Below are 9,545 nucleotides of genomic sequence, written 5' to 3' on the forward strand. Positions count from 1 at the left end.
AGCATTCCCACCATAATTCAGGTTATGCACAACAAAACAGGTTGCATATGATTGTCTCACTTCTAAAATATTTTATTGGACCAAGATATTTTCTTATTGTCACTACTTAACATTGAACAGAAACAATAAAAAGCACTAGCTATATTAGCTGAATTTCTGAAGTCCAAAGCTATCAGCATCAGTTCATACTGCTATTAATGGCACCTCCACAACCAACATTGATATCGACAAAAAAACTATAACAAAATACAAAACAAAACTATATATATATATATAAACAATATAAACAATGTATATATACAAACATTATAAACAATTTATCTATAAACTGTATCTAATTTGCATATTCATGTGTTTTTGGGGCAGCATATGATGAAAAAATAAGTGTAATAATGGGAGTAATAATTGGCAAGATTTTCATAATTATATGTAATATTTCACAGCAATATAGAAATATAATTTCTTTCCCTATTCACTTGCTGTGTCTCCCACAATGCCTAATAAACATGCTTTAAGTCCTGTGGCCTGTAGCACGAAGCCGGTTTCAGTTTTTACCCAGGGGCCTGTACCATGAAGCTGGATAAACTGGCTAGCCAGGTAAGTTTCAGTTTAGTTTGCACCAATCCTCAGTTTTAGGTACCATGAAAGTGGCTTGGCTTTTAGCTGCATTCGTTGCCATAGTAACTTACACTGCACAGCTAATCTGCTCCGGGGCAGGTTATGTTCTGGGTAAGAAATCTCAAACTGAAGTTGGACCAATCAGATGTGAGCAAAGTGACACATGTCTGGCACAAAAAAATAAATAAAAAAATCACTCCCCCAGTTTCACTTCCTACAAATTAAAGGTCACTATAAAGTATCTTTAAAAAAAAATCAACAAAATTGTCTGGCTTTAATGATAATTACAATTTACATGATTTATATAATCATAATATGATTTATATTGTTATTAATCCATTACACACAAGTACTTTTAGTTTAACAATTATTATAAAGCATTTATTTTAAATGAATATTAATATATACAGATCATATGTAATATAAATAAGTGGTAGAATCAATAGATAACACTTTAAAAATGGCTACATGTGACCTTTCATGTTCGAGTCTCTATCACTATATATTATCAACTATACTATAAAAGTATGGATGCTTCACAACTTTCTAAAATTAAATAGCTCTAAGACTGAGGTTCTTCTTATTGGCACACCAGCAGCCATCCACAAATGTAGCAGTTTTAATCTGACACTGGATAACAGCTCTGTACTGCCGTCTATACAAGCTCATAACCTTGGTGTGATATTTGATGTTAATTTGACATTGGAGGCTCACATTAGGAGTGTTAATAAATCAGCATTTTATCATCTCAGAAATATTGATAGGATTAGGCCTTTCCTTACTGAAAGGTTCATCCATGCTTTTATCACTTCAAGAATTGATTACTGCAATTCTCTTTACATTGGTCTATCAGCAAAATCTATCAAACGGCTACAATATATCCAGAACTCAGCAGCACGTGTTCTCACTCACAGCCTCACGGCAGCACATCAGTGGTGTCCTCTGTAACTTGCACTGGCTCCCAGTTCAGTCGCGTATTGAGTTTAAACGCTTGTTTTAACTTATAAAGCTGTGCATGAATTGGCTCCTTCTTATGTTTGTGATTTAGTTACCCCTTACATGCCTTCTCGTCCTCTTCGCTCTGCTGATTCTCTTCTTCTTTATCAGCCACACTCCAGATTAAAAACTACGGGATAGAGAGCCTTCTCTCGTGCCGCTCCGAGGTTATAGAATGCGCTTCCTTTGAATGTTCGAAGTGCTCCTACACTAAGTACTTTTAAGAAACTGTTGAAAACCCATCTCTTTAAAATTGCTTATCATGATTAAGCTGTTATTAAGGTTTTGATTTGATTTATTTTGCTGTTTTATATTGTATCATTGTATTTTGTGTTTTAATTTTTTTTTTTTTTTTACATTGTTGTAGCGCTTTGGGTGTGAGAAAAGAGCATTATAAATAAAATGTATTATTATTATTATTATTATCTCTATGGGATTTTTTTTCTTCATATTTCATAATGATAATTCTAGTTTTTACAGTCTAATGTGAATTATGCCTTCTGATATACAATCAAAGCATTCCTGAAAGCCTTTATCTCTCCCCAGTCTTTGCACCTGTTGCTCTGGGATATTTTCTGTACAATTTAATTCTGTGATACTCGCTGGCTGTTGCTTATCAAGTGGAGGGCTGGATGTTGTGTGTGTGTGTGTGTGTGTGTGTGTGTGTGTGTGTGTGTAAATGTGAGTGTGTAAATGTGTGGTTCCTGGTCTGGACAGGAACTGGTAATGCGCCACGCTCTGAGGGCCAGGCGGACCTTGTATGTGTGTGTGTGTGTGTGTGTGTGTGTAAATGTGAGTGTGTAAATGTGTGGTTCCTGGTCTGGACAGGAACTGGTAATGCGCCACGCTCTGAGGGCCAGCCGGACCAGGTGCGCAGAGCCCAGGTGTGTTTCTATGAATAACACAATGAGCCAGTGCAAACAGAGTGAGTGAGAGAGAGAGAGAGAGAGAGAGAGAGAGAGAGAGAGTTGAACACCTGCGATATGCTGTCCAAAACACACACATACATATTTCAAAAACGGATTCTAAACTGCTTAATATTTATTCGTCTCTGTTTACCTTCCTTTCCCCGGTTATGGATGAATGCAGCAGCACTCTTAAACAAACTCATCATTCACATGAATCAGATTTCCCTGTGTCCTTTCCCTTACACATTCTATTTGGGTTGCTCTGCTCTGATATTAAAAGCACATCTGGGATTAGGGATCCAATCAGGCTGTGTGTTAGGCTCAGAAATCCTTTAAGTCTGGCATTACCACACACCTCACAAAACACAGAGGTGTTCTAATCCACACAGCCGCCGATCCTGCTAATGCATGCACGTCAGTCTCACAGGCGCTGTGGCTTTGCTGTCTCATCGCCCCGCGTTCTGTTCCCAACAAAATTCTGTTCCCAACAAAAACATGACGGCCTCCAAGTGGCCTTAATATGCAAATCTAATATTACTTCAATAATCATTGTGAATGTTGATGTCCGGTGAGGCATTGTACTTGTGTATCTGAGGCCACAGATCATTCTGTTGAATTGCACTGTTACATACTATAAAGTATGTCGCTTAAAATGTGCTTCATGGGGTAAAAAAACAGTATATCATATTTCATATTTTTTGCCTGTTTTTTATGCACTGGTCAGTTTTGAGATTTGGCACTATTTGGCTTTTCACAAGTGGAAAGAAAACATCCAAAATACACTTTTAAAGGGATAGTTCACCCAAAAATGAAATATTTTCCCCCTGCTATGGAAGTCAATGGCTACAGTCAACTGGTTACCAGCATTCTTCAAAATATCTTCCTTTGTGTTCAACAGAAGAAAGAAACTCATACAGGTTTGAAACGACATGAAGGTGAGTAAATGATGACAGAGTTTTCATTTTTGGGTTAGCCATCCCTTTAAGTGTTTATTTTATTGAACTTTATCTATTTGCATTTGTAGATTCATTTTAAAATTATTTTCTCTCCTGTACGGAGTAAGAAATCTCCACTTCAGCAGCACTTACAAACATCAAACTTGATTATTCCTATCTATATTGTGAAGGTTTTTACAGAGGGGTTTGTTCATATATAATTTGCCTGGTTTTATACAACATTTTATCCCTGAAAACATGGTGATTTATTTATTTATTTATTTGGCTGCTGACAGCATTTTCTGATTTAAGAAGTGATTAAAAAAAGAGATATCTAAAATCTTTCAAAAAATGTCAACAAAATGAAGCAAGAATTTTGAACCTGGCTTTATCCATTGTTCAGATTTATGTTCTGGAAATGCAAATTAGTGCATATTTAATTAGACAGTGACTTATTAGCATATTTAAACAACATTTCAGAAAACTTGTAATACAAAACAAAAGTCTTAATGTACTATGAATAATCAACTGGGGAAAGTAGTTATACTAATATATATATATATATATATATATATACTGATATATACACACATATATATATCTATATATATATACTGTATATATACATGTATATATATATATATATATATATATATATTCAGCTGTAGTGTTAAAAACATTTAAAAGAATATACATTTACTTGTGAAGAAATGTTGCATAAGATATTAGCATTTGTTTTCAAAGAATATATCTGGTGTTAAGCGTATTTTTTAAGCAAAAACTAATTACATTTGTTCAATTTACAATTAATACAACTTGGCAACAGGGTAAACTAATTCAGATATAGTAAGATATATTGTCTGAGAACTAGTCCCTAATTACAGTCACAAAACTTTATGATGTTGTAACAAAGTTGTGGCGAAATTTAATAGGCATAAAAAGTCAATTTTTCTCTCTATCTATCTATCTATCTATCTATCTGTCTGTCTGTCTGTCTGTCTGTTTGTCTGTCTGTCTGTCTGTCTGTCTATCTATCTATCTATCTGTCTGTCTGTCTCTGTCTGTCTATTTATCTATCTACACTTTTATTTAGCAAGAAGGCATTAAAAACTGTTATTTAGCTGTTATAAGCTGTTATTTTTACATTTTATTCATATAAGAATCCTGAAAAAGTATCACGTTTTCTACAAAATATTTTGCAGCACTGTTTTCAACATTTATAATAATAAGACATATTTCTCAAGCAGGAGATCAGCATATTAGAATGATTTCTGAAGGATCATGCGACATTGAATACTGAAATTTCATAGGCATAAAAAGTCCATTGTCTATTGTGTAAATAGTGATGTATGAAGTACTGCTCACACAGACGTTACTATGTGGCTGTGCCTCCCAAGATTATGTATCTTAAGGATGCACCAATATTTTTTACTGGAAAATAAGATGGAAAAAAATATAAAACAATGACGTTTGGCAGTGTATTATTATAGTTCCCCTTCAGGAACTCGAGCTGCGTCGAGATTCGCTTTGGGAACGCCCTTGCGTGACCGTGTTCTGAAGCACGTGTTAAATCAGTCCAATGGAGCAGCGAGACGTCGGGAGAAGAAAGCAAAAGTAACGAGGGACAGGTGGAGAAAAATAAAGATGGGAAAAGAATGTTGTAAGAAAGACAGAGAAATGAGAAGGTAGGTGTTCCCTGTGTGGGATTAGAGGCTGTGTGTGATGTGGATCATGAGCTCCGGTGCCGCCAGCGCACCCTTAATGACTGAGTGGGATACTGTTACTCACACATATTGGGGCTGTGTTATAAGGGCTGCCAGGCCCACCTGTCACATAGGAATATGAAGGGAGGGTAAAAGCGGAGAGGGGAGACGAGGGTAATAGTAAGAGGGAGGAAAAACTATACAGAGGAAGAGAGAGTGAGTAAATGAGCCTATCCTGAGAGTGACCCTCCTCTCGTCTCTCGCCTGTCTGTCAGTGCTGCAGGTGTCTGTGCAGTCAGTGAGAACGAGTGTGTGCTTCACTGGAGCATGCAGCTAGACCAGGAAGTGCTCTGAATACTCAACACACACACACACACACAAACACACACTCAAAATAAACAGGAAACACTGAGAGGAGAGAGGATATACAAAAAAAGCTGACCTGCTCCGAATGCTTAAAATCCTTATTCTGTTGCCCTGTGTGTCACAGGTTGTGCATGGCATTGTTCCAGATGGTCCTGTCTTTTCATCATCATTTTGTGGCTTTTAGTCCATGTCTGTAAGCTTTGAGGCCATCTATTTACAAATGTACTCCTACATTTTTCAAAATTAGCTTTTAGCAGATTTTAGCAACTGTACACAGTTTATCTTCTAGGAAACCAGACCAAATCATTGATGACTCATCCTGCACCACACAGATTTTTGTCCAATCAAATGATTTAGAATGGTAATGTCCCTCCCCCAATACCAGACAATCAATCAATCTATCTATCTATCTATCCTTTTATTTAGCAAGAAGGCATTAAAAACTGTTATTTAGCTGCTATAAGCTGTTATTTCTAAATTTTATTCATATAAGAATCCTGAGAAAGTATCATGTTTTCTACAAAATATTTTGCAGCACTGTTTTCAACATTTATAATAATAAGACATGTTTCTCAAGCAGGAGATCAGCATATTAGAATGATTTCTGAAGGATCATGTGACACTGAATACTGGAGTAATGATGCTGTAAATTTCAGTTTTGCCATCACAGGAATAAATTACATTTTAAAACATATCAATATAAAAAAGTTATTTGAAATCATAATAATATTTCACAATATTACTGTTTCAAATAGTTTTTTCGAAAAAAATTTTAATGGACATAAGATGCTTCTTTAAAAAAAAAAAAAAAATTATAATAATAAAAAAATCTTACCAGCCCCAAACTTTTAAGGTGGTGTACTCTTTAAGATTTGTAGCATACTGTACATTTCTGCTCACTGTATGCTTGCATTAAAAAGAGCATCATGCAAGTCTCTCTTCCCAGAAGGAAAAAATGAGGGTGAGGAAACGATGACAGAATTTTCAATTTAAGACAACACACAAAATGTTGCTTATTGTTAATTATTGAGAATATAATGCAGCATAGTAAAGAGCATGACGAAGTTCATCTAAAGTTAAACAGATCAGCCTGGAGTAAAGGTTTTAAATGAAGAAATGCTCCTATAGCCGGAGTAGTGCAGACACTTGCATAAATCATCAATTTAAGTGCAGCATTTCACAAGTCTGAGCTGTTCATTTCAGAGGCTTAACTCTTAACACTTACTGAAAGCAAAAAGCACATTGAGAAATGCAGTTACATTAAAAAGCCAGAGGCAGCTGACGATGGACTGGTTGCAGGTCTAGCAAGACTGAACACTTCCATTTCACACTACTTCTGGACCATGATTATGATTCATCACAGAACCAACAGCAATTTTTGTCTAAGGGAAATGCGTGTACGTGTGTGGGAAGCTCTCTCAGCTTTAGCAAGCAGGAGGTGGACCTGAGCCGAAGTAATTACTCCAGCTGACATACTTCACATGACTAATGAGACAATCTCAGGCCACCGCAACCAGTCCATTTGTCACCCAAAGCTACGGCGCCACAGAACGCAAACTCCTGCCAGCACTGCTGAGGTCACGGTAAATGCCGGCCTCGGTAGCACCTGATTAATTCCCATGTAAATTAGGCATGGAAATAAAATTCAATTGATCATTTCCAATTAGCCGAGATCTCTGGGATGACAAGGCTGCCAAGGTCGTAGAACCTTTTGTAGAGCATGTTAATTACAGCGAACCATGTAAGGACTTCTTAAGATCTTATAACGGGCAGCGTGTCAGAAATCAATACGAATGTTGCAGGAAATGTACCATAGATCAATGAGATCAGTCAGCCAGCAGTCCCTCCTTAGGAAGGAAGGTAACAACAAAGACAGCCACGAGATGAAGAGCCAAGGAGGTGAAAAGTGCTGGAGGTGAAAAGTTTCAATAAACCCTGGTAAGGAAAAGTAATATTCAATAACATGACAATGGGAAAAAAACATACTCAAAATGCATCATATCATGGATTTATGTCATTAATGCTATCAAATGACTTCAGAAGATTTCAAAAGAATAAAGCACGTGAGTCTTATGGACAAGGTTTATGATGCTGTGTGTGTTTTTCTTAGATGTTTAATCATACATATACATATATTACTTTATATATTATATACATATAAAATGTTTTTTGTTTGTGGAAAAATATGCACACATTGTTTTCACAAATATACAAATATATATATATATATATACACACACACACACACAAAATAATTATATACATTAAAAATATAAATAAAAACATGATTATTATTGTGAAAAAACATTATTTTGTCTGTGAAAAAATATTACACACGTGCACACACATATTTTTGTGAAAAAAAATATTAATAATTTTTTTGTGAACATTATTTTTCACGCTAATAATCTCAGCATTCAAAATATAATTCAGAATATAGAATAATTATATAATTTAAATACTGTATAACATATGTATGATTCAACACAGGAAAAAAAATTATATTAGGAAGTTTGTATATTAAACATCACATCAGTCATTTAAATATATGAAATATGTTTAAATGAAAGAAACTATATATATTAAACAAAATATAAACAATCTTGAGCCTTTGTGCTTAAATATGTTTTATATATATATATGCATATATATAACTATGCATGCTTGAATCATTTGCTAACATTACTGGCACTATTCTGCCAGAATGCTCATCAAACTGATAGATATTTAAGATGCAACATTGATGCCTAAGATGATAGCAGCACATTCATAAATACATACAGCCACTACAGTAGCTGTAGAGATAATTACGGATACAGTGCCATTTTCCAGAGCTACATTCGGCTTCCACTGTTTGCCCACTACTGGCCACCTGTTGCTGCTAATGAGTGTAGTGGGGTGTGAATGTGAACAGCTCCCAGCTGCAGCCCAGGGTTCATGAACTAACACAGTGATACTGGATATAATTGACATTGGTGGCATTGGGCACGGTTAGGCCAGGCTCCTACAGTCTAACTGCCATCGATTTAATGACCGAGGCAGAGGGGCGCTCACACTGCTAACCCGAGAGCATGTGGCCTCTCGGGAGGGTTTCTACAGCCAGGGCAACCATGGCAACAGCTGAGCCTTACCTGCTAACTTACACAAACATTGCCCACACACCCCCACGTACAAACACAAAAACCCAGCCCCAGAGGTTAACAAGGCACAGTAATATGGAAGGAACGAGGGGACTTCCTTGTAAGCCAAGTTTGCAACTAATCTGTGACAAAAAGCCCCAGAATGTAGCCAAGTGCATGTCCACAAGTGACACAATTCTAGTGTGCAAGTTGGTTTAAAATATGGCTGACCAGCCATTAGGTGTGTGCACTGTTCTGACAAGCGAGAGAATCTAGGAAATCAGAGAAAGTATATATGCAAACAGCATTCATGCACTGTAAAAAAATTAGTGTGATTTTAACAGCAAAAGACTGTAAAAATGCTATACAGCAAAAACTTGTTAATTAGTTACATTTAAACAGTAACTTGACATTCCCAGAATTCCCTGCATGACACTTCACCTTTGATGTTTTTCTTTTAAAATAACTGTTTCTTTTTAGTTGTTCTTATCAGTTGTGTAAATTAATGTTTTATCTTACATCTAACTTTGCTTAATTAATGTTTATTGCATTATTTCAGTATCATGTGTGTTACTATGATGGTGTTTAGTATTTCTGTGAATGACACTGTGCAGCTATATTAGTATTTACCTCTCCAGCTTGTGGAAAAGCTGTTTGTGATGAGCTTTGGTTCATCATGTGACTTTCTCATCACCTACCACATCAGTGTATTACAAAGATACAAAACAGATATTAATACTTCAACAGGTTGGTATATTAACATTGTGTCAGTTGATTTTTTTATTTGTTTGTTTTTACTGTGAATTTAAATTCAGACCTAAAATGTAACAACGGTAAAGTTCTGGCAACCACAGCCGCTGGTATTTTACCTTAAATGTCACCGATTTTTATATATATATA

This window comes from Sinocyclocheilus rhinocerous, unplaced genomic scaffold (genome assembly GCF_001515625.1).
Source record: "Sinocyclocheilus rhinocerous isolate Xijiao unplaced genomic scaffold, SAMN03320098_v1.1 scaffold574, whole genome shotgun sequence".
NCBI lineage: Eukaryota > Metazoa > Chordata > Actinopteri > Cypriniformes > Cyprinidae > Sinocyclocheilus > Sinocyclocheilus rhinocerous.